This window comes from Rhineura floridana, chromosome 5 (genome assembly GCF_030035675.1).
Source record: "Rhineura floridana isolate rRhiFlo1 chromosome 5, rRhiFlo1.hap2, whole genome shotgun sequence".
NCBI classification, from domain to species: Eukaryota; Metazoa; Chordata; class Lepidosauria; order Squamata; family Rhineuridae; genus Rhineura; species Rhineura floridana.
The window spans coordinates 159,934,305-159,961,161 of record NC_084484.1 but is presented as its reverse complement, the minus strand read 5'-3'; the positions used below and the strand labels follow the sequence as shown (position 1 = coordinate 159,961,161).

General features: G+C 40.4%; 1 protein-coding gene across 1 annotated transcript in view; it reads left to right on the top strand.

The window, feature by feature from the left end:
• Positions 1-26,857, top strand: part of DDX10 (DEAD-box helicase 10) — a 245,864-nt gene that overhangs the window by 107,485 nt on the left and 111,522 nt on the right. The window lies entirely within an intron of this gene.

Genomic DNA, 26,857 nt, shown 5'->3' with positions numbered 1-26,857 from the left:
TAATCTTCTTTTAAAGCCGTCCAAGATGGTGGCCATTACTGCATCTTGTGGGAGCAAATTCCATCGTTTAACTATGCGCTGAGTAAAGAAGTACTTCCTTTTGTCTGTCCTGAATCTTCCAACATTCAGCTTCTTTGAATGTCCACGAGTTCTAGTATTATGAGAGAGGGAGAAGAACTTTTCTCTATCCACTTTCTCAATGCCATGCATAATTTTATACACTTCTATCATGTCTCCTCTGACCCGCCTTTTCTCTAAACTAAAAAGCCCCAAATGCTGCAACCTTTCCTCGTAAGGGAGTCGCTCCATCCCCTTGATCATTCTGGTTGCCCTCTTCTGAACCTTTTCCAACTCTATAATATCCTTTTTGAGATGAGGCGACCAGAACTGTACACAGTATTCCAAATGCGGCCGCACCATAGATTTATACAATGGCATTATGATATCGGCTGTTTTATTTTCAATACCTTTCCTAATTATCGCTAGTATGGAATTTGCCTTTTTCACAGCTGCCGCACACTGGGTCGACATTTTCATCGTGCTGTCCACTACAACCCCGAGGTCTCTCTCCTGGTCGGTCACCGCCAGTTCAGACCCCATGAGCGTATATGTGAAATTCAGATTTTTTGCTCCAATATGCATAATTTTACACTTGTTTATATTGAATTGCATTTGCCATTTTCCTGCCCATTCACTCAGTTTGGAGAGGTCTTTTTGGAGCTCTTCGCAATCCCTTTTTGTTTTAACAACCCTGACAATTTAGTGTCATCAGCAAACTTGGCCACTTCACTGCTCACTCCTAATTCTAGGTCATTAACGAACAAGTTGAAAAGTACAGGTCCCAATACCGATCCTTGAGGGACTCCACTTTCTACAGCCCTCCATTGGGAGAACTGTCCGTTTATTCCTACTCTCTGCTTTCTGCTTCTTAACCAATTTCTTATCCACAAGAGGACCTCTCCTCTTATTCCATGACTGCTAAGCTTCCTCAGAAGCCTTTGGTGAGGTACCTTGTCAAACGCTTTTTGAAAGTCTAAGTACACTATGTCCACTGGATCACCTCTATCTATATGCTTGTTGACACTCTCAAAGAATTCTAATAGGTTACTGAGACAGGACTTTCCCTTGCAAAAGCCATGCTGGCTCTGCTTCAGCAAGGCTTGTTCTTCTATGTGCTTAGTTAATCTAGCTTTAATAATACTTTCTACCAGTTTTCCAGGGACAGAAGTTAAGCTAACTGGCCTGTAATTTCCGGGATCCCCTCTGGATTCCTTTTTGAAGATTGGCGTTACATTTGCCACTTTCCAGTCCTCAGGCACAGAGGAGGACCCAAGGGACAAGTTACATATTTTAGTTAGCAGATCAGCAATTTCACCTTTGAGTTCTTTGAGAACTCTCGGGTGGATGCCATCCGGGCCCGGTGATTTGTCAGTTTTTATATTGTCCATTAAGCTTAGAACTTCCTCTCTCGTTACCACTATTTGTCTCAGTTCCTCAGAATCCCTTCCTGCAAATGTTAGTTCAGGTTCAGGGATCTGCCCTATATCTTCCACTGTGAAGACAGATGCAAAGAATTCATTTAGCTTCTCTGCAATCTCCTTATCGTTCTTTAGTACACCTTTGACTCCCTTATCATCCAAGGGTCCAATTGTCTCCCTAGATGGTCTCCTGCTTTGAATGTATTTATATAATTTTTTGTGGTTGGTTTTTATGTTCTTAGCAATGTGCTCCTCAAATTCTTTTTTAGCATCCCTTATTGTCTTCTTGCATTTCTTTTGCCAGAGTTTGTGTTCTTTTTTATTTTCTTCATTTGGACAAGACTTCCATTTTTTGAAGGAAGACTTTTTGCCTCTAAGAGCTTCCTTGACTTTGCTCGTTAACCATGCTGGCATCTTCTTGGCCCTGGCGGTACCTTTTCTGGTCTGCGGTATGCTCTCCAGTTGAGCTTCTAATATAGTGTTTTTAAACAACTTCCAAGCATTTTCGAGTGATGTGACCCTCTGGACTTTGTTTTTCAGTTTTCTTTTTACCAATCCCCTCATTTTTGTGAAGTTTCCTCTTTTGAAGTCAAATGTGACTGTGTTGGATTTTCTTGGCAATTGGCCAGTTACATGTATGTTTAATTTAATAGCACCGTGGTCACTGCTCCCAATTGGTTCAACAACACTTACATCTTGCACCAGGTCCCCGTCCCCACTTAGGATTCAGTCCAGGGTTGCCGTCCCTCTGGTCGGTTCCATGGCCAACTGGTCTAGGGAATAGTCATTTAGAATATCTAGAAACTTTGCTTCTTTGTCATGACTGGAACACATATGCAGCCAGTCTGTGGATGTGAAAGGCTTTCCATAGATGTGCTGTTATAAAAAGCCCTATTTATTTTAGTGAGGCTTTTATAGAAGAAGCTCTTGTTGGATTGTATTTTAAAACAGGGGCTGTTCTTGTGGATTTATGCTGATGTAGAGCACACTGAACCTACATCCAACCCTATGCCTCCCTTCTCACTCCCAGTTAAATCTGCTGGCTCTTCCGTTTCCCCCATGTTCACGCCAAATACAGAAATAATATTAGATATTCCTGCCTACATTCAATCCCTGCAAGTGTCATTCCTCAACCCCTTTCAGCTCCTACACTCATCTTCCAGCCTGCCCATTCATCTCTAGCCTGTTACTGAATTGACAGTGGGGACATGACCTCCCTCTCCAACACATTATCTCTGTCTTTCTCTGAAAGCTTATAGCGTGTCTTCTGGAGTCCCATCACTAATGGTAGAAAATGTTTGTGCCACCCTGCTGGTGTATACACCTCTACTCCTTTTAAACTCTGCTTTTATTCTTTGGTAGATAAAATAGCAATTGTTCCTTACCTTGAATTTTCCTTCAGTAATGAATTGTGAAAATCCTCTCCCTGATTTCCATTTGCATGGTTTTTCAGATCTTTGCTTAATTGTTTTGAAGATGGATTATTTTTGCCTTCCGTGTATATCTGCTGCAGACAACCAATTCCATCTGAAGCATTTTCTGATAACAGTTGAGCTGACACTTACAGATGTTTTTTAAATTATCATAATTGTTGGACTTCCGGGAAGGGTGACTTCGCTTGTGCCTGCTTTTGAGACGGGCTCCCGCCTCAAAAGAAGCTTATTCAGATATAAATCAGTCAGAACTTTTTTTTTTTTGACTGATGAAATTTCTCCCTGGCAGGGAGAAACGTAGAGATCAACCTCAAAAGCCTGTTTTTGTTGGGAGGACTGGATTTCATTAATTTATGAGAAAAGGTCCAGCCAGCAATGCCGGACGGACTTCCGAACAAGCTCTATCTGATTAATGCGATACGTTTATCTTTTCTTCAAAGAGAAAACGGACTAACAGGCAAGCACCCTTCTTTCTATTATTTTTTTTACTTGGTTTAAATTGTTGCAGCAAAAAGAGATTTGTCAAATGAATCAGCTTTAAAGAACTTCTGGATGAGCTATAACTCTTCTCTGTTATTCACGAAATTAACAGCTTATCTCTGTTTCTATTGCAAAAAGCTGTCCTGGAAGTGCATTCTAAAGATATAAACAGAAGAGGGATTTCTATTCCGAGGAACATTATATTGTCTGGGACTATTCTCTTTTTGGTCTATTTTATTTTGACGAATCTGCTTCTTCACGACGCCACTAACTGTTTTGATGCTGGGAACTAAATTTGTTTTGTATTCTTGAACATAGAGAGATAAGGCAGGCTGCTCTGTTTATACTGTGATGTCATCAAGCCTGGAATATTAACCCAATTGTTGCTGAAATAAGAAGTGGTTCTTCTTTATTTTTGTTTTGTTTTGTTTTCGTGGTTTTAAAAATGGCAATCAAGAAAGTGGCTGAGAATCTGGAAGTAATTATGTTTCAGAAAATAATGGATGAGATTGAGATAACGAAACAAACCCTGCGACAGGGCAGTAAGGAGCTGAAAATTGAACTGAGCAAAATGACGCAGGAGCTTAAAGAAATAGGGGATCCTGTGAGAGAGGAGAATGAGATCAGAGATGAGAAAAGAAAAAATAAAGGGAAGATACAAGCCCTGGAGATTGGAACAAATGTGGAATTGGAAAAAGATCTGGAGTTTATGGATATTAGAAATAAAATCTACTGTTTGGAATTTAACGTTATCTCTGAAGAAATTAATGAAGATATTAGAGATAAAGTTATCAATGGCTTGGATAATCTTCTGGACTGGAATGACGTGATGGAGCTTGATATAGAGAAAATCTATGGAATTAACTGCAGCCATGTGACAATGGAAAAACTCTCAAGAGATGAGCCAGTGCATTTTGTAAAAAAGAAGAACAGAGATATGACTTTACAACAATATTTCAGCAACTTATTCAGAATGGATGGCAAGAAAATATTTGGGATAGAGGAAATTCCCATCAGACTCTTATTATATGACTATGGCTATGACAGCAAGATTATTATGGAATACTGATAATGGAAGATTGGACACTGAAATTACTGGACTTAACAGGACTATTGAAGATGGAAGATGGAATTAATAGGGATAATGGAATAATGGCTATTGAAATTATTGGACCTAACAGATTTTGATGAGATGGATTAATCGATATGTTTATTTGGACTATGGTTATGACAACAAGATTATTATTATTATTAACGAGATGGATTAATCGACATGTTTATTTGGAGAAAAATTGATAGATATATTTCTTAAAGAATTGAAACCTCTCTTTGACTTTTTGTGGAAAGAATAAAGTAATGTTTATGAGATTTGATGATTAATTAAGATAACTACTGGAGGAAAGTGATCTTATAATATAATTTAAGAGACAGGATTGTTATATATTGTAGACCTATAACTGATTTGATCTGCGACAAATGGGAAGTCAACATTTTATTTTTTTGTTTAATCATTTTTGTTTTGTTTTGTTTTTTGTCTTTGAATGTTTTATGATTTTGTTTTGTATGTTTTATGAAAATTTGAATAAAAATTATTGTAAAAAAAATTATCATAATTGTTTAGCATTGTGTTGAACAAGCAAGAATTTCTGTAAAAGTGCATTCCTCTGGATCTGCTTATGGCAGCTTTAGCATACTAAGTTAACTTGCTTGAAATGAGAAAAAGATCAGCATGTTAATTTTCTCAGGTCTTTGAACTTGTTACCAATTCACCTGGTGTTAAGTGAAAGACCTAGAAACTGCATTTGAATGCATAGTGAATTCTGTTTGTGTGTATATGTGGGTAAAACAGCTATATGCTTGATGGAATTTGTGAATTTGATCATGAGAAGGCCAAGGATTTTCTGCCCAGCATCTGCCTGTTTAGTTCACACGAAAATGTAAAATTTAGTCCCCACACCCAACCCTGTAGAGCAGGGATAGGAAACCTATAACCTTGCAGATGGAATTTATTGGACTCCAACTCCCATCAGCCCCAGCCAGCATGGGTTATAGCCAGGGATGGTTGGCATTGTATCCAACAACTTCTGGAAGACCACAGGTTTATCATCCCTGCCTTAGGGTTTCTCTGCTGTGATGAAAGCTTCCCTCTTTTAGAATACTAGCAAGTCAGGGAGAAGGGGTCAAGTCTAGCCTTCTCTATGAAGTCCTGCTTTCCATGTGATGCTTTCCATGTGCAAGCATTTCTTTTTTGGGGAAAGGGATATAGCTCAGTAGTAGAACACATGTTTTGCATGCAGAAGGTTCCATGTTCAATCCCTGGCATCTTCAGACAGAAGTCTGTCTGAAACCTTGGAAAGCTGCTGCCAGAGATAACAAACATGGCACCCTGTAGACGCTGCCGGACCACAAGCCCCATCATCCATGATCATTGGCCATGCTGGCTGATGCTGATGGGAGTTGTAGTCCAACAACATCTGGAGGGCACTACATTGGCTACCCCAGGTGTAGACAGTACTGAGCTAGAAGGACCCAGTGGTCTAACCTGGTATAAGGCAGCATCATATGTTCTTGTGTCCATGGAAGAACATTCAGACATGCACACTCACACCTGCATCCTGATGCAGTACAGTCCCAAGAGGTCTGTACACATGGCTGGTTTGTTTGTTTTTCAGGTTATGGAGATGACTTTTATCTTTTCTTTTTTTAAAATTGTAATTTTCTGCTAATAATGTTAGAGAGTAACAGTACAAATGACCAATTGGGGGCTCAGTGGTGCTTTCTTTACTGATCCTGGGCACTTTTTCATGACAATGTTGTGGTACCTGTCTGGTCTTTTACAGGCACATGGGTATAGATTGTTCCAAAATAACTTATTTATGCTCGGTGGAACAAGCCTGGGAGATATGGATACAAACTACTTAGAAGTTAAGAAGTAGGGATAAAATATCTGAAAGCAGAAATAATCCAGGTACTTTAAGTAAAGTGATAATTTGAGAGTCAAATGTGAAAAAACGTCTTGAAATATCTGTATATTCTGGGATCTTTTGAGGTTTTATGACTGCTTTACTTCCTTGAGCTCTTATTTCAGTTTTTGCCCTGCATACCTTTCATTTAAATTGTATGTGCTTGATGAAGCATCCTGAAGAGATAAGTTACTTTCGCTTCTTCATACTTTTGATTTGGGTAGGAAACTTGTATATTTAATAGTAATCTCAGGAAGACACAAAGTATATGAACTAGTCTTGAGTTTTTGTTCTGCTTTTTACAAGCTTCAACTGTGAAGATGAAATGTGCTGAAATTTCAGAACCATAATAATAGAAAATCCATTTTGTGTTGTGTATCTGTGGCTATACAAGGAATAATTTTTTAAAAGTTATAAATATTGCCCCTCCACCTCACGTTAATTGAATAATGCTCAGATAGGTAAAACTGAGGTTTTAAGGTAAAAGCCTGATTCAGACATAGGGCAACAGTTTGCTTTAAGAGATGACAGTGAAAAGCTGAATAAATGACCTTAAGGCTTTATAGCACTACAGCAGAACTAGTATTCTAGAGGAAGGGCCATGGCTCAGTAGTAGAGCATCTACCTCGCAGAAGGTCCCCTGTTCAATCCCTGGCATCTCCAGGTAGGCCTGCCATGGAGAGCCACTTCCAGCGTACACAGTACTGAGCTAGATGGACCAATGGCCTGACTCGGTCTAAGGCAGCTTCTTATGTTCCTATATATTACTGCATGAATTGTCTTGCTTATTTTCTTTTTTTCCACTGGCTGAGCATTTCAGCAATGAACATTATTGAGGAAATGATAGGGTAATGCTGAAGGCCAGGCAGGATCTAAACAATCATGCAACTAGATTGCGTTTTGGACTTGTGTTTCTTGATCGGTACCTCTCCTTTGACACACGTCCTACCTGTCAGAATGATGGGCATATTGCTGTTAAATGGTGAAAAGGTTTTGGATGATGTCTCTGGAGCTTTACCCCTCGTACTGCTTCCCTAGCTTTTATTTGCTTTTTATTTAATGTTTTTTGTTTCTGTCTTAGCAGCTTACAAAACCAAAATGATAAAAATCTGTAAGACCAGCTCATCTTAAAAACCAACCCCAGTGTATCCACGTCTCTCGTTATGCTCTTCGGCTGCATGAACATTCCTTCTCTTAATCTCTTGGTTCTAGACAGTGATGCTCCATGTTCCCTCCTTAGCTTCCCTCACGTATTTCCCCCTCGTTTTGTCACTTCTGACATGCTTGGCAGCCTGACTACAGCTGCCTCCCTCCTTTGAGTGGATGATGATTTCTGTATAATTCTAGAATGAAAGACATTAAAAATGCAATGTAAGGTTGCTTAAATCTGGGAACAGGAAGTCAGTTACTCTTTTTTTTAATTGTTTTGGTGCATTCCCCTTTTACAAGACAAAAAAAATCATTGGAATTGTTTATACTCTTGTGATGAATCTTTTGTTGTTGTTATGTGCCTTCAAGTCATTTACGACTTATGGCGACCCTATGAATCAGTGACCTCCAAGATGTGTCCAAAGTATGATAACCTCAGTTTCATCATTTTAGCTTAGTGCAACTTATTTCCTTAGAGCACCATCCAAACCCCTGGCCAGCAGTGGTAGGGCTTAATGGAGCAGCATAGCCACCACTGGTTCCATAGCCCTGCTGCTTGCACTAGCCAGGGAAAAACGTGGGAGGGGGACAAGAAAAAAAGCCTTTCGCTACACCAGTTCCCAGGCTGGTGCAGTGAAGAGGTCTGGATTGGGCCTGTTGCAGCAGGGCTGTATCAGGATCCATTGGATTCTATGCCAGGCCTGCGCATGAAACATCCTCTTTTGAGGGTTTCTGCTAGCTACTGTCAATGAGGGTAGCTTCTGCCTGCCATTTAGGTGGCTGCATTGGGTAACTCCTCATCTGCAGGGCAAGTGATAGCCCTTCCTCAAAGAATGTTGGAAATGCTTTGCAGTACTAGATCAGGAACCACTTTTTAAAAGCTAGGAAAAAGAGGAAGGAAGGGAAGAATAAACTCTGATGGGATGGAAGAATGGGACAGCTTCAGGAGGTGGCAAGGATAAATGCGGCCCTTGGGCTGAACGTTGCCCGCCTGTGTTCTGTAAGGTAATTGCTGTAGTTTAGAAATCACTTTGGGTCTCAGCTAATCATCATACCTAGCTGAAAAACTTGAAAATGATTAATGTAATTTTAAGGTCAAATTACAAAATTGGAATTGGATGTGTTAAAGGCTGCTGAAAATCTCTTAGAGTTAGATAGCAGGAGGAGACAATTCACTGTGTTAGCTGTTAAATTCAAGAAAAATGACTTTTTTAGGTTTGACAGGAACTTTATTATTATGATTAAACATCATACTGTTTGCATGGTTTGGACACAACATTTAAACATAGTTTAACATTATATGCATGAAGCTTATACATTCCCACTCTCTTCTCTTCTGTACCTAAGAGGAGGAAATTAAAAAATCCACTTTTAATTGTAAACTAACCAAACTTCCTTGTTACATCTGAACTTGGGGAACTCTGCTTGCTTTAAAGCCTAGCTAGTTCAGACAAGCCAGGATTAAAGTGGTGTTTTTTTATCCTGGCTTGCTGTCTGTGTCCAATAGGCACAAATTGCTTCTGAATGTTGGAAGTCTGTGAATGTAGGCCCCTGTCAGTAGCAGACAGCTTGATGGGTCTGCACCCTCTCACCTGAACTCCCTGTGGCTGATACTGGTGAGGGTGAGGTGAGTTTGTGCAAACATGCTGGCTGGAGGCAGGGCTGGTGCCAGAGGGCAGCCAGGTCGGGCCCTGGCCAAGGGCCCCTGTGGCCCAGAGGGACCTCTGAAGGGTCCCTCCATAGGGTGGGACGGTAGTGCTCCCATTCTGCAATCTGTGGCAGCGACTCCCAGATCTACCGCAGAGAGAGGGAGCTCCCAGGCACCCCCCCAATATAGACTGTGCAGACTTCAGTGAGCCTGCACTCCCCCCCACCTATGTCTCCCATTGCTGTGAATGCTGTGCATGCTGCACGCGCCTGCCTGCCATCAGCCAAGATGGCGGTGGAGCCTTCCCTAAGGGCCTGATGCCCCTACCACCATCTTGGAATGTGTGTGCAGTGCATTCATGTGAGACAATGAGAGAGGTAGGTGGGGAGGGTGGGCTCCACAGGCCTGGGGCAGGCTGATGTCCAAGGGCCCAGTCACGCCTGGCGCCAGCCCTGGCAGAAGCAATGGATTGGCTCTGCCAACAGGTTTGCACCTCAACAACTTTGGAGCCACCTCGTCCCTCCCTTTCACTGTCCCAGCATGCAGCAGTGCCTCAGCTGGTGAGCAGTGCAGCCTCACCATACTGTTTGCTGCTGTTCCCCATGCAAAAATAATGCCCAGTGCATGGATGGTAGTCATGCCTGCAGATCAGCCAGGGCTTGATCACAATGCACCACCTGCATAGACATGGATATCCGCATATCTTTTTTTTCTATAGGCTGTGTGTGCCCTGAGTCTACCAAGTTTCCAGTGAGCCTATCTTGTTATTCTTCACCAATTGGGCTATTAATTATACACTGGGACCTTTGACAGTTGCCAGCTCCAATGAATACTCTATACTGAGGCACCCAGTAGACAACAGACACAGAAGACACAAAGTTTTAAATGCTTTATTCACACCTTATATTGAATATAATTCCTGACAGGCAACATTCCACACCCACACAGCAATGCAAACACAACTATAACTAATAATCTAATATAAAGCAGGTAGCAGATTCACTATCTCAAGCACTACTTCCTTCTTGCTAGCTGATCAGGTTAACAAGATGGAGGGACTGGTACCAGACTCAGGGATTAACGTTGGTCAGTTGTGGTGTAGCCCCTTCTCTGTTGAGTTGTGGTGTTATGTGGCTTCATTACTACTATTGGTCACGTATATGGGCCCTGCTACATCTACGCCACCCCAGGTGTTCCCTTGGGTGTTCTTTGGGTGTTTCTACCTTATTTTGGCCCCCTTGTCTGAAACATCTCATGGTCACCCCATCTGTCTGTGGCCTCACTTGTTTTCCCCATCTACATGTTTTTCCCAAATGCTTTCTAAACCTTACACTTTCCATAACATGTTTATCCCTTAACATCTATTCCTATCAAAAATTCTACTCCACCCTTAGCTATCAGTTCTCCTCAGCTGTCTTGAGCTGTCTCTTCTTGACTTTTCATCATCCTAATTCAGTGCCCTTCTACAACATTTCCCCAAGCTGATATTTCATCCAATATCTTTGTATTTAGAAGTCTCATCACAGAGCATTTTCTGGGGTTCCAGGCTCTCCCCAATTCCATACATATGAAATATCGAAAGGTAACAATCTTAGAAATAGTACTCTGTCTGGTACTATTCAGTTTGGAAAGTGTGTTTTGTTTAAGGCAGGGAACCTTTGGCCCTCCAGTGTTTTTGTACTCTATCATCCCTTATAATTGACCTGGGGCTATTGGGAGTTGGAGTCGAACAACATCTGGAGAGCCATAGCTTCCCCACCCTTGTTTTTAATGGAATAGGAAGGAATCAATGAAGTTTGAGTCTACCCTATTTTCTTTTTAATTGTCCAAATATTGCCAATGCGCATCTTGCTTGAGCCTTCAGGAAACTGTTCTTTTTAAGAGGCACACATGTTTAGTTTTAAGAAAGAAGCACCTCTAAATGAGGCAAAGACAAAATAAAACTATTCAACCTTTCCAGTGCTAACAAAGCATCTCCATGAAATAGAAGATTTTGTTGTCCATAAATATGCTTAGCATGTATATGTTAACTAAGGTAAATCAGCTGTAAAGATCCTTTGCAAAACCCTGTGGAATTCCCAGGGCAAGCAAATCGAAGGCTAACTGCAGATTTTTTTTTTAACCTTATGTGGAAGATTTAGACTGCTTACAAAGCAATTTAATGTCAATTATTTTATCCAATCAGCTAATATGCTGATATATTCTTTGCTTAAGGAGTCCATTAAATGCCATGGTGACAAAGTTAATTGCATACCTACATGCTATGAAATCTCACAATAAAGTCCTTGACTAAAAGACCTTTTATTGCCAGCTATGCCCAAGGCTGTGTGTATTCTGTGCCAAGGAGACTCAAATTATGCTGTCATAAATTATGCACATTTGCATCTCATTACTTCATCTCTTTATTTAGCGTACTCTATTTTGCTTCCAAGTATTAAGTTTTCAAAGAACCTGGAGCCTGTGGCACAGGCTGGCTTGGCAGAGGAGGCAGGGAAAGCACATTGATTGGAATATATTTATTTATTTATTTAAAATATTTCTATCCCGCCCTTCTACCCTATAATAGGGCACTCAGGGCGGCTTACAAAAATAAAATCAGACATGTACATAATAAAATTGTAAGCAGTAAAATCACAAAAACATTAAAATGAATTAAAATACCTAAAATACAATTAAAATACATAAAATACACATATACATATACACAGGGATTGGTACTAAAGGGACTACAAAGGTAAAATTTAGCCTAGAAGATATGAAATATGTGGACCCCTTGAATCAATGGGAAAACTGCTCAATCCTGGGACCATATTATTATTATTATTATTATTATTATTATCTAAAATTTATTAGACGCCTATCTGGCAGGTGAAACCTGTCACTCTAGGCAACGTACAACAAAAATAAAATACATATCGAAATACAAATTACAGCATATAAATAAAACAACGTAAAAATCAAAATGAATTATGACAGCCAATCCACATCCAACAATGAATGGCTATAACAGATATCCCCACCAACTTAATCAAAAAGCCAGGTCTTCAGCTGTCTGTTTTCTCATGGCCCAAATGTTATCAAATGATTCTCTTGCAATGGTGAGGGCTTAAAACAGGTGTGGGGAACCTTTTGCCTTCCAGATGTTGCTAATCTACATCTCCAGCAGCCCCACCAAGCATAGCCAATGGCCGGAGATGATGGCAGTTGTAGTTCAGCAACATCTGGAGGGCCAACGGTTCCCACACTTGGCTAAAACATTTATTTTAACTTAAAAAAAAACTCTGCCTCAGAATGCAGCAATCAATGGTCCATGTAAGATTGATCAGTGATGCTATAGGTGTGAATGACATGACATACATTAGTCTGCAATTGCTGTATCATTCCTAGGTCAGTACAGTTCACTGCAATCAAATTTTTATTCTAAATTACTACTGTCATACTATTGGTCATCAGCATTGTACCCTTGAAAAGGAAAGAAAGTTAATGCTGTGAATTGTTTCAGGTATTTTGTAGTTAGGGTGCATGCACATTTTTCTAACGTTTTAGACTCCATTAAAGGTTATGGTCATCAGATTTTTCATTTGGGTGAGTGATGTATGTTATGGATCATCCTAACAGAGGGACTTTTCTGGAGCTGATCTTGCGCGGTATGATCTTCACCAGTAAAAGCATTCTAGCATGGCAGGTGAGATGGCCATCAGAAATTTTTGTGGGATAATATTCTGAATCATGCAGTTGATAGCCAGATTTATTGCCATACATAACCTGTGATCCACCTTATACTGAGTCAGACTGTCTTGTCTACCCTGTTTGGCAGCAAGCCTTTAAAGGTCTTAGGAGGACTGGGGAAAATCCCTGTCTGAGATACAAACCAATAACCATAGCTTGGGATGGTCAAACTATGGTTTGAATTTCCAAATGTACAGCAAACAAACTGTGGTTTAGAGCAGCTCATCTACTTTTGTTTTTTTTCCCCTATCTGTGCTCAGCTTTCATATCTGCAGGCTTTTCTTTCTGGTGCAACAGCCTTTCAAAGCAGAGCAATGGCTGTAATTAAATTTGGCAGTTGGAACATTACATCAAACCATAGTTGGCACAAACCATCTTTTACAAACACTTCAAACCATGTTTTCTGATAATGGTTTACCATTCAATGGCTTGTCAATTAAGACACCAATCATGTTCAAACATAATGGTATACCATAATTAAGTGATATGTAAACAAGCCTAAGGCTTGTGAGTTTCCCTTCACACTGGAACGAATGTGAGTAGCAAATCAGAAGCTTCTGTTTATCTTTTAAACTGACTGCAGTTATTGCTATGTACAAGCCTGGACAAACTGGCTTGTCTTAACCATAATTTATGATACGGAGTCATTTCCATAAATCAGGGGTGGGCAATCTGTGACCATCCAGAAGTTGTTGTAATCCAACTCCTTCCAGACCTAGCCATCATGACCAATGGTTAGGAATGATGGGAGTTGTAGTCCAACAATATCTGGAGGGCCACTGGTTTCCCATCTATGCGCTAATCTAGTCAAACTATAGATAAGTAAGCATTGCTTGATACGAATTTTGGATTGAGGCTGTATGTTCTAGTAGTAAATACTGGTTTCAAGCCCAGCAATATTAGTTGCTTTGATACTCTACATGCCAATATTGCCTTATAGATAAAACATTGATCATTTTTTGTTAGTGGTCTGTGCCTTCCTCATTAATTTTCCTATAAGATGCTCTGGCAGATTAGGCTAACTACTGACAGTCATTGATTTCCTAAAGAGCAGGGTGAATAGATAAAGCAGTCAATTACTCTAGTTAACTTCTGTACTACAAATGGTTAGAAAATGAATTATGTAAGGGTTTTTGGAAGGATCTCCTCCAACACAAATATTACACTTTTCTTTCTGCCCTTAAGAGGAATATGAACACAATATATTTTGTGCTGCTTAGTACATGTGAAGATGGATCTGTAAAATTCATTCAGAGATTCATCCACACTTTACTGGTACAGGCGGGCCCCACTTATACGGCAGGTTCCGTTCTGGACTGCTGCCGTAAAGCGGAACCCATTGAGTATAATGGGGCGCGTTGCGCGAAAATGCCGCAAAAGCGCAAAAATGGCTTTAAAATGGGGAATTTCCCCTAATTGAAAGCCGCCGCATTAGCGGAACGCTGGAATGCGAAGCGCTGGTAAGCGGGGCCCTACTGTACAGTTACATGCAAGGAAACTTGAAGTTAGCCCTGTGCATTTATGCTCCACCCACAATGCTAAATGCATCCAGTCATGAATTGCAGTCCTCTAGGGACTTGATAATCCCTCTTGGTTATATCCAGTGGTTGTGCAAGAGAGACATAGGAAGATAGGAATCTGCCTTATACTGATTCAGACCATGGGTCCATCTAGCTCAGTACTGCCTACACTGACTGGCAGCAGCTCTCCAAGGGTTCAGACAGGACACTCCATGCAACTAATTAATCTTTCCTCTCTCCATCCCTCCTTCAGCTCCCTATACCTCCCAGGAACTCTTTTCAGAGGGTTAGGCTGTTCCTTTAACAATGAGGGCTGTGTCATATTGGGGGGGGGGCAGGTTGCACTGGGAATGCAGCAAGAACAAGAGGTTTTCATTGAGCCTAAACATGTCTGATGGACTGTGCCTGATTTGTGCATCACAATACATTTTGTGTTTTCCAGTTTATGACAGATGTTGACCAAACTGCATAACAATTGGATAAACATGTATTGAATACATGGTGGATAATAGCAAGGTTTTTTTAAAAAGAATCTGCATTGCTGAATCATAAATGTGTGATTAACATGTATTTCACAAATTTGTGTGTTATTTTTTCAGAATAGGAATTAGCCTGCAATATTAATAATCCCTAGAGTTAAAAAAAAAAGCCTGTAGTTAAGTAATTATTTTTGTTCTTTTATTTTTTGGGGAGGGGGGAGGACAATTTAGGAAATATTCTAAATCTGCCTCAAGGTAATATTTCTAGTTTAAAATCCCAAACTTTGCGGACATGTAACATGCTTGCAACAATTCAGTTTTATTACCTTTTTTTTTTTGGCAAAACATTATCACAGATTATGTCAGTGTTAACTTCTTACTTTGTCAGCAATAGGCCTAGCTAGGTCATGAGGACCTGCTGTGAGGGGCAAAGTACAAGGAGCAGAGAAACCAAGTATTTTAATTATGATCAGCCTTTCCCAACTAGTGGGCCACCAGATGTTGTTGGACCACAATTCCCATCTTTCCTGACCATTGGCAATGCTGGCTGAGGCTGATGGGAGTTGTGGTCCAACAACATCTGGTGGCCCACTAGTTGGGAAAGGCTGGTTTAGGGTGTTGGACTATGACCTTAAAGATCAGGGTTCAAATCTTCATTCAGCCATGAAGCCCAACTTGGGCCAGTCACTGTCTCTCAGCTTAACCTACCTCGCAGGGTTGTGAGGATAAAATGGGAAGGGAGAATCATGTAGACCACTTTGAACTCCTTGGAGGAAAGGTGGGATATAAATTTAAGTAATCAGTCAAAGGAGTTTTGTCTTCTGCGCTGGTGACACTATCCCTCTTTTACTGTTGCCTATATTTGCCAAATAAAATTCTCTCAGAATCTCCATTTCCAGGTATGCTGTTGTACGGCTTTCGAAGGAAGATAACGAGGAAGTGTGAAGTAGTGCTATTTCTTTGAATTAATGATGTGACACCATTCAAGGAGTTTCGCACATAATGCAATCTGAAAACATGATCAGTTCTACTTGTTCAGCGTAACTTAATTCAAAAAGACACACAATTGCATTTTGAACGGTATAGATAATTAATTTTTTTCTGTCATTTTTCAGACTTCACGATATGCATTTGTCAGATCCGCAATGTAATACTGTAAACTAAAAACCTAGCAAACCTTCTCTAACAAAATAATAGCAGTTGTACAGCAATTTGGAAAATTCAATTAAATCATTTCTTGTTAATGCCTTCCTGTGTGTTTTCATCCTCATGCCCCCATCCACACTAGTCTCCCCCTAGCTATTCTGGTTGTATCACTCCCATTTTAAAGGTCTGTCCATGACCCTGGGGGCATCTGCTCCATGAAACTTCCTCCTTATCTGAGGCTCACCTTCTCACATACTGTGGCTATCCTTTCACTCATGATCAATGTTCATCCTTCTTTTACATTTAAAATTTATTTCATCTATATCCCATCTTTTCTCCAAGGAGCTCAAAGTGGCATACCTGGCAATGTACTTTTTCAACCTAACTTTTCTTTAGCACACTGCGTTTTCCATTTTTTGCCAGATTCATTGTTCTTAGTTTCTCCGGAGCAGGTGTGATGCCATCATCTGTTTGCACATTTAGAGTGCAGTCCTGTACCCACTTACCAGGAAGTGAGCCCACTGGGACAGACTTCTGAGTAGATGCTTGTAGGACTGCATTGATAATGATGCATAATGAAGGCAAATCCAGAAAGAGGTAAATGTGCAAAGACCCAGTTGAAATCAGTAGGACTTAAGAACATAGTTAAATGCTTAAATCCCACTGATTTCAATGGTGCTTTAGGTTAACTTTATCTTGGTTATGTCTTATATACTTTCTCTTGCATCATCAACTGTAGGGTGACATTCATTTCTCTCTTGGTTTTTAAACACCACAATGGAAGTTCACCATTGGGTGAAAAAAAGAACAGATGAGCTTGTGGGACTAGGACATGGCAAACTTTAAAATTATGACTAGAAGCTTAAAGGACTTGCAGATTCTGGTAGGGAACCACTGTGAAAGACTTAAATATTTGGTATAGAAGTAGCGCTAAACTATCATTTAGTGTTAAGTGCATGAGACATGCGTTCCTGTTCTCCTCCTCCTCCTGTTTTGTACAAATGTCTCACTCCTTTCCATGTTATTTTAGCCTTGGTTTTAAATTACATCTGCACCAGTGCTAACCAGGGTTCATTTCTTAGACATAATTTGAATCCAGGGTTTGAGGTCAGCAAATTCTATTTAAGGGAGAATCTGGCTAGTGTGAATCATGGTAGGGATCTTCACAATGTAGCTCTGAACCTTGGTTAATGAAAACAAGGGAAAGGAGGGGGAATGTGCAATGCGGGGGGGGGAAGAGGCTGGGAAACAGCACACTTTGTCAAGATGTGCTCCTGATTTGCAAGCCACGGTTTGCAGAAAACCAGTGTTGCATCTGAATTTGCTTCAGAGGGGAGTAATATGTATGCATTATAACTATGGTTAGCAAATCCCTGCTTCCTGGTTTCCTGAATGCCCAGAAATTTGATTCTGCTACCTAGGAATGTAAATTGTTAATTCATCTTTGTTAATGTCATGTGCCTAAAAAAATAACGATGCTGACTTTTTAAAATATTAATGTTCGTTCCTAGGAATTTTGGCATGCCTTTCCAGCTGAGTCTCTTAGGCTTGCCTGCTGTGTTATAGTGCTAAGAGCTTGAAAGGACTATCTTTTTTTCTTTTTTTTAGTGCAGACTATCTTGGCATGCAACCATTCCTGTTGATTGTAAGATTTATTCCCTCTAGGATTCATTCTCTACGTGTTTTGTATTCAGACAAGTTTAACAGCCTTTTGAGTTCTGATTCACATGACTTCTGGTGGTTTAAATTCAGCCCCCTGTCTGGGGCCAAACCAGGACGTGGGTGGCATAGCTGGGTCAGGGAGAGAGCCAATGGATCCAGATACTCAGACCAGGAAGAGGCAGAGCAAGTCAAATGAAAGTTTTAATGTAGCTTAAAGGCAGTTTTATCCTTCCTTACCTTAAAGAAGAACTGAAAGAGAGCCCCAGCTACAATCCAGCATACATATGGCTTGGGAAGTGGACTCTGTTGGAAGGAACCTCTGGAACAGGGGTGGGCAGACTTTATGCTTGTGAAAACTAACAGAGAGCCTTGTGGCTAACAAATTTATTACGGCAAAAAAGGAGTCACTACCCAGTATGATGGAAAGCCTTTGGCCAGATCTAGCAGTGTGCTTCTTATGTTCTTATGCCAATCAAATTCATTATGGCATAAGCATTTGTGAACTACATTCAGCTTCATCAGATTCATCAAGCGCTATCCTGAGTTGCAAGTATATATGTACATGGCTGGTGGTGGGTGGGTGGGCAGGCTATTAACAGTGAGGTCAGAAGGAAATGCAATACAGAAAAATTCAGACCTTGGTCATTATTTTATTAACGGTTGTTGTTATGTGCCTTCAAGTCGATTTCGACTTGTGACAACCCTATGAATCGGCAACCTCCAACAGCATCTGTTATAAACCACCCTGTTCAGATCTTGTAAATTCAGGTCTGTGGCTTCCTTTATGGAATCAATCCATCTCTTGTTTGACCTTCCTCTTTTTCTACTCCCTTCTGTTTTCCCCAGCATTATTGTCTTTTCTAGCCAAACATGTCTTCTCATGATGTGTCCAAAGTATTATAACCTCAGTTTCATCATTTTAGCTTCTAGTGACAGTTCTGGTTTAATTTGTTCTAACACCCAATTATTTGTCTTTTCCCCAGTCCATGGTATGCACAATGCTCTCCTTCAACACCACATTTCAAATGACTTGATTTTTCTCTTATCCGCTTTTTTCTCTGGCCAACTTTCACATCCATACCTAGAAATCGGGAGTACCATGGTCTGAATGATCCTGACTTTAGTATTCAGTGATACATCATTGCATTTGAGGACCTTTTCTAGTTCTCTCATAGCGGCCCTGCCCAGTCCTAGCCTTCTTCTGATTTCTTGACTATTGTCTCCATTTGGGTTAATGACTGTTCCAAGATATTGATAATCCTTGACAAGTTCGATGTCCTTGTTGGCAACTTTAAAGTTACATAAATCTTCTGTTGTCATTACTTTAGTCTTCTTGACTTTCAGCTGTAGTCTTGCTTTTGTGCTTTCCTCTTTACCTTTCATCAGCATTCGTTTCAAATCATTAGTGGTTTCTGCTAGTAGTATGTTATTGTCTGCATATCTTAAATTATTGATATTTCTCCCTCCAATTTTTACACCTCCTTCATCTTGGTCCAATCCGGCTTTCTGTATGATAGGTTTTATTTATTTATTGACAATATTTATTTATTATAATTATTATATTATTTATTTCTTAGCAGTGGCTATTCAGGAAAAAAAAGTTAGAGGCTCAGATGGGCAGGCATATGCTTAAGAATTAAGGAACAGGGTGTGACAGCCTTTTTCCCAAGCCCCACATGAGTACATCCAGGTCCACTCCTGTGGTTCAATTTTTCCCCACTCACTGGAACAAGCTGTCTCACCTCACCTGACTTTTGTAACCCTTTTAAAGTTACTGACAGCCCATGAGGTGACTTCCCTAAAATGTCCATTGAATATTAAGTTCAGTGGGACTTAATCCCAGTACTATAGCCTGAACAACCAGGTGTGAGGGTCCAGCCACAGAGCTCTAAGCAGGGGCTGTTGACTAGCCTATCAGTAACCTCTTTCTCAGCTTTTGACAAGTCCAATCAGTCTTGCTAGCAAGTAGGTTTGCCAAGGATGAGGCTTGCAGCAGGATCCCATGCAGGCATGCTTAAACCCACTGGAATGGCTTAAACAGAACTCACTTTTCATAGGATCAGCAGAAGGGAGGTTGCTTTACAGCAGTTAAATTAGGCAACCTAAAATAATGGAGTAGATTTCTTGTGCAGAGGATAAGACTGCTAACCTTTTAGTGTAGTGACATAAGACTCGAGGTGGTTGAGTATTTTAATGATGAAGAGCTGCTGGATGAGGGTGGGATGGGGAAGAACAGGATTGGATTTTGGGGAGAGAGTCTGTTTCTTGTAATGTATACTTGCTAGGGAGTTTAAAACACAAACATGAGGGAGTGAGATTGGTGGGGGAGAAAGGCCTGTCATTCTTAATTATGTGTGGGAAGACAAGTCAGGCATTTGCTCATTGGAAAATAAAAGGTATGCATGTGTTCAGGGCCTCTTTTACCATATTCCCTCTGGCTGGTCGAAAATAATTGTTGGCTAACAAACTCAGGCACAATTAACATCTACACCCCAACATCTACACCATCTACGACCTTATTGAGGACGTCAACGATCTCGCGCTCCAGAGCCGGATTTGCGAGCACGTCATCTCCATCAAGAGCCACAGGAATACAGCTGGAAGAGCTGGATCTAAAACCATGCAGGAGATGAAACCATGACAACTCAAGCCAGAATTTCCAACAAGAAGGATCCAGTATGATTCCTACAGTATGATACCTACTATCGGGAGCTTGTAATTGCTGTTTTCTTTTAATAATGTTATTTGTTATTTAATTTTGAGAATTGTATTATTTTATTGATGTATTATGTTCTATTGATGCATTGCTATATTTGTGTTTTTTGTAAGCTGCCTTGAGGGCCTTTTGGCCATAAGGCGGGGTATAAATTTAATAAATAAATAAAATAAATAAATTAGTTGCACCCATCCCTTCCTGTGATACTGGTGCCAAAGAAAGCATAGAAGCTCAGGTGAACCTGCACTCCAGAGCAAAAGAGGGCTTGGTTGTCCATAGCCATCTTCAGCCATTTGGTACCCACCAGTACCAAATGCACGAAGACGCTCTCTAGTATGTGCTTGCTAGCCTCATCCCATGTCAGTGCATGTGCCAGTCCCACCCTCAGCCATGATCTGTATGATCTGTGTCAGTCTGAAGGGGGGGCTACATGTGTTCAGATCCCTCCATGGGGATGGGAGCCCTGGTCAATCCCATATTCATGGACAGGCACCTGTGCATGTATGAAGGTAGATCTCCTTCTGACTGATGCCAGTCATGTGTTATGGTGCAGGAAGGAGGATCTCAATAGAGTGCTGTTGTTTTTGTTGTCAGACTTCAGGGTATTCAGGTGTTTGCCAGAATGTGCAAAGGCTCAAAGTATATGCAGCAGCATGCATGCATGTCGTGACACCTCCTCAGCCCCTGACCTTCCTCATGTTGCACAGGGAACATCTGCAGAGCAGTCCAACCCGTGTTCTCTTAAAGCACCTTGTACAGCTCCTTGAAAGTTCATAGTAAATCCCAGAGCGGATTCCACTGCCCCTCTGACGTGGAGCCACCAGCCGCCACCAGTGTGTACCATAGAATCATAGAATAGTAGAGTTGGAAGGGGTCTACAAGGCCATCAAGTCCAACCCCCTGCTCAGTGCAAGAATCCAAGTTAAAGCATATGTGACAGATGGCTGTCCAACTGCCTCTTGAATGCCTCCAGTGTCGGACAGCCCACTACCTCTCTAGGTAATTGGTTCCATTGTTGTATGACTCTAACAGTTAGGAAGTTTTTCCTGATGTCCAGTCGAAATCTGGCTTCCTGCAACTTGAGCCTATTATTCCATGTCCTGCACTCTGGGACGATCAAGAAGAGATCCTGGCCCTCCTCTGTGTGACAACCTTCCCACTTCTCCCACTTTGAGCCTGCACATGTTCTGGCCAATTCTTGAACACACTTCTGGTGTTTCTTATAAGGCATTGTTTTGCTCATTTTGTGAGTGGAATAGAAATGGTCAGAATTAATTGACATCAGATTTATCCCATCACAGAATGTTGCCCTTTCCCCATCAAAAGTGTTGTGGGGCAGGAAGAAACATTTTGTTAATGTCAGCAAAATAACTTTTACTTCAGCATCAAAGCTCGTATCTGTCCTTGGTAAACTCTCTTCTTATTCAAACTAGAGGCAGAAGTTTGTTTTTTTAAGTAACAGATGAAACATCAAAACCAAGTACTTAATTTTTTCCAGCCTCTTTTATATCACACATACAGAAACAGAGATCCTAAAACTGAGACCATTTTCTGCAATATTATCCCTCATGGAGGATGTTTTGAGTAGGCATGGAAGGAGCCTGAGAATTTAGCACCTTATCTATGTTCTTGTGGAAAACATATTTTTTCCCTGTGGATTATAATCCAGTGATGATCCTTTTGTATTTAATCCCTTATTGTTTAACAGCATCCTCCTGTGAAAAGGTACACTTTCAGCATCAGTTCTATTGTTTGATTTGTAATGTATTTTATTGCATAGCATAGGGGTGGGGAACTCATGTTATCTCTCCCCCTCGCATCTGGGCCAAGTTTGACAGGTGAACGGTGCCTCCCACTTGACATTAACATCAAGTGACCCATTTTCATCCTGTTTGCTACTTTGAAACCCTGACAGATTATTATTGTGACTGCAGAGCAACATGTAACAGCCAACTTATTATTCGGGCTTCAGAGCAACATGCAGAGCTCCCTGCAAACACCGATAATCAGCTGATTGTCAACGCGGGATATCAGCTTAAGATACCTATTATTCCACAGAACTGTTGGGCATTAAGAATAGTTTTTCTAAGCATCCCCACAAAGGGCTTAGTCGTAAAATGCAAGGTTTGAGATTTACTGTTACCCTTAGCAGCAAGGATGGTGGTCCTCCAGATATTATTTAACTCCAACACTCATCATTCCTGACCATGCTGTCTGGGACTCCACCACAACATCTGGAGGCCGCACTGGTTCTCCATCCCTGCTTTACAACTCAGTGCTATACATGCCACACAGTGATAACTCCCGTTGAATTCAATAGAATTTAGTCCCAAATAAATTATTAGGATTGCAGCCTAACTCCCTTGCCCCATTTGGTTCATTTTGTTGTCAATTTTCAAGCAAATAGTGGAGGGGAGCCTTCTGTATCTTAGATGGATTGTAAGCTTTCTGCATTCTGTGAAGAGAGAGGTTACTGGAATATTGAATGAAACACCATGGATATTCAGGATATAGTTCCTGGCTTTGAGTTGAAAAATGAATCTAGTCTAACACTGTCTTCAAGGGGAGAGCAACACTAGAAATTAATGTACTGCATTCAGATAAAAGTATTTGCCTTTCAGACTGGGAGTCAGAGATAATTTGATTTATATTATTTTGTAGTGAGCCCACTTGAAGCCTCTGATTTACCAGTATAGCATTTCAGTGTGCAAAGTGTGATATCAGCCCAGCTTGCAATCAAGTTAAGCCATAGTTTCTTTTAAACTATTGTTCAATTTAAATGAACAGTTGGTATATGCTGCTCAAAGGTTCCTGATTTGCTCCTGGTGTGTGTGTGGGGGAAACCACAGCTATTGGTTGGTTTTGTATTAAATGTGAACTGAAGCTTGTGCTTTGTTTCCCACAAACACACCACGTTCAGGAGGCAACAGTTTGGTCTTGGTGTTTCTCCAGACAAACCATAAATGTTGCTTGTTTGCTTTTAAGCTGTAGTTAAACCACATTTTTTTTTAAAAAAAAAAATTAACATGACGTGTACCAGCTGAATGCCTGTATGTCCCCTCAATAGCTACACTTTTTGTAGAGAGAATACTGCCTGATATCTTATCCATGGTTAGGGCAGCTGGAGCTTGTTGCAGGATTCTTCTCTTACCCTCTGAACCTCTTGTGCATGCGATCTCCTCTCTCCCTTCTTTTTTCAGACCAGACATGATGCAGCACTACATGTGCACTGAAGTTTTGGCTAATCATGGTTAGCTTCAAACCAGAGGTTGCAACCATGATCAGAAGTGGATTTGCAAACTGTGGTTTGAGCTCCAGGTGAAGGAGTGAAGCCACTCCTGGACATGGAGACTTGGCAGCATTGTATCTAGAGTTTTCTAGTAGATGCTGAAATGGTTCTGGAATTATTAAAATTAGCTCTTGGGTCCCTGCTCACCTGTTTATGGAAGGGAACAGGATCTAAAATGTACAAAATGGGATCAATGTTGCTATTGTGGAGGACCTGGCACATTATGGGATGAAATGTGAATCAGTTTTAAGTGTCTTCCCCCTCCCCCAAATTGCCTCTGGCTGCCTATTTTCCTAATGTTAGAAGTAGTTATTGAAAGTGGCAGGTTAAAAATTGGATTCCAGAGGGCAAGATATGATTGACTATGTAATTTTCATTAAAGTCCACAAGGAAATGTATATTCATGCCTTCATTTCCCTTCTCCCCTTATTTTGGATATAAATCATTGTGGAGAGCACACTTAATGATATCAATTTCTTGCTTACTAAGATGGAAGCAATAGAACAGGAAATAAGGAACAAGGTTCCCTCTCTGATTGTTTAATTGAATTGCTCCTGGCCTGGGGGATGCTATGCATCTGTTCCAAACAATTCCCTCGAAAGGTCTCAGCATGCAAGATACTAGAGCTAAGTTTCTTTGGGACCTTTTGGTGTCAAATTTTTCTTCATATTTTTCTTCTTAGTTTTACTTAGAATGTATTGTGTACTTAGGTGTTTTATTGCATATTTTAAACTGCAGATACTTTCCATGCCATGCAGATGATCCATGTAGCAAGCTTTTATCCACATTTCAGTTGCCCCATGGTGGAACCTCATCCCAGTGTGGAGACAGTTTTAGGCAGTCTCTGTAGACAGCAGAGGTGGGGAGCCTTCCAGATGTTGCTGATCTACAACTCCCATTATCCCTGGCCATTGGCCAAGCTTGCTAGGGCTGATGGGAGTTGTAGTTCAGCAACATCTGGAAGGACAAAGGTTCTCCACCCTTGGCTTAGAGAGAGGTGTTCTTTTGGTGTCTTCAAGGGCTGCTTCAAAAATTATACAATTTTACTCTGAAGGCTTTTCAGACATGTGCACATTGAGCAATCTTAACATCTTTTCCTACTAACTGTACACTTGAAAACCTGTGTTCAGTTGTGAAATGCCCAAACATTAAAATATAAGATGTGACAACTGACACTTGGATCACACTTTAATGCTTTTATCTAAATGCAGCATTTTAAGAAACACTCAGATTACTTTTTTCAAGAGGCTTGTCAAAGGCTGTGCCTGAGCATCTTCTGAAAACAACATAGTTTGTTTTTTCAAGGGTGGGCATCAACCCATGGGAATAAATATGTGGTAGTTTAGGCTTATTTTTACTGCAGTTTTTTCAACATCTTTGGGCAGTATCCAACAAAGTAGTTCTGTTAGCACAAGGATTTCCCTTTGTGTAATTGAAATTCCCCTCTCTCTCATGTCTCCCATGCCCCATAGCAGATTTTGGGAGTATGTGGGGAGAGGAGAGGAAGCTAGAAGTCCTTGTGCTCATGGAACCGCTTTGCTGGATATCCCTTAAACCTTTTTGAAAAAGTGTCCCTAGATACTTTTATCTGCTCTGATCCTGTGCAGATTATACAGTATATTTAAAACCAATATTAAAAATGTTGTATTAGTACCCTAAATGCATCAGTGTGGCTAATAAAGACATTAATTAGCATCTATTAATTTAGATACATTATGTTGCCTCTAAGCTTTATTTCTTCTGTATTTCAAAACTTGTTTGTAGAAAGTAATCTGTTTTAATCATTGCAATTTGATGTTAATGATGTCTGGAACAAGATAGTCCTTTATAAATAGCTTTACGGTAAGCTTAATGAAAACTGAAAAAAAACCTGGAAAATTACCCATAAATAAGAATGTGTTCTCATATTATATGTGAATCTTATAACAGGCAGATCATATTTATTGGTATTGTACCTTTCACCGAGGACTGAAATAATTTTACATTACCAATATAAATAGTGTGTTTTGTTTGGAGGTAAAGTGTTTCTTTTTTAGTTCTTGTCCACATTTGTGTTTGCTTAAATATTTTTAAATGACATATACAGTATTTCTATCTGTATTGAAGTGTGATGGCCTATGGCTATATATATGAAATCCAAGAGAGAGAAATATATTGTATCATTTACTTTTTGAACCTGCTAAATGTTTCAAATGGTTAGAGAAATTACTAGGGCAGTCCCTTTTGGAATGTTATTTTTCCAAGTCCAATTGAAATTGACAGAACTGGTCCAGGAGTCCAGCTTTTCTTCTGCTGCATCTGACAACAGAAGATTTATGTAACTTTAAAGTTGACAATGAGGTCAGTGAACTTGTCAAGGATTATCAATACCTTGACGCAGTCCTTAACCAAAATGGAGACAATAGTCAAGAAATTGGAAGAAGGCTAGGACTGGGAAGGGCAGCTATGAGAGAACACAAAAAGGTCTTCAGATGCAAAGATGTATTACTGAACACCAAAGTCAGGATCATTCAGACCATGGTATTCCCGATCTCTATGTATGGATGTATAAGTTGGACAGTGAAAAAAGTGGACAAGAGAAAAATAAACTCATTTGAAATGTGGTATTGGAGGAGAGTTTTACGGATACCATGGACCGCAAAAAAGTCAAATAATTGGGTGTTAGAACAAATTAAACCAGAACTGTCACTAGAAACTAAAATGATGAAACTGAGGTTATCCTACTTTGGACACATCATGAGAAGACCTGATTCACTAGAAAAGATAATAATGCTGGGGGAAACAGAAGGGAGTAGAAAAAGAGGAAGGCCAAGCAAGAGATGGATTGATTCCATAAAGGAAGCCATGGACTTGAACTTACAAGATCTGAAGAGGGTGGTTTACAAGAAATGCTCTTGGAGGTTGCTGATTCATAGGGTCGCCATAAGTCGTAATCGACTTGAAGGCACATATCACACACACAATCACCACCACCATCCTTATCCCCTTGCTCTAGCTGTAGCCTGTACTGCTCAGAGCAAACTATCACTCCCTTTAATAGCAAACTCTGGCACTGAGTGCTGACAGAAATGGAGCCAAAACAAGGCTACTGAGAAACAAATGTGGAGCCATCAATATGCTCAAGGGGGAAACCAAGGTTTGCAGGAACAAAAATATTTTAAAAAC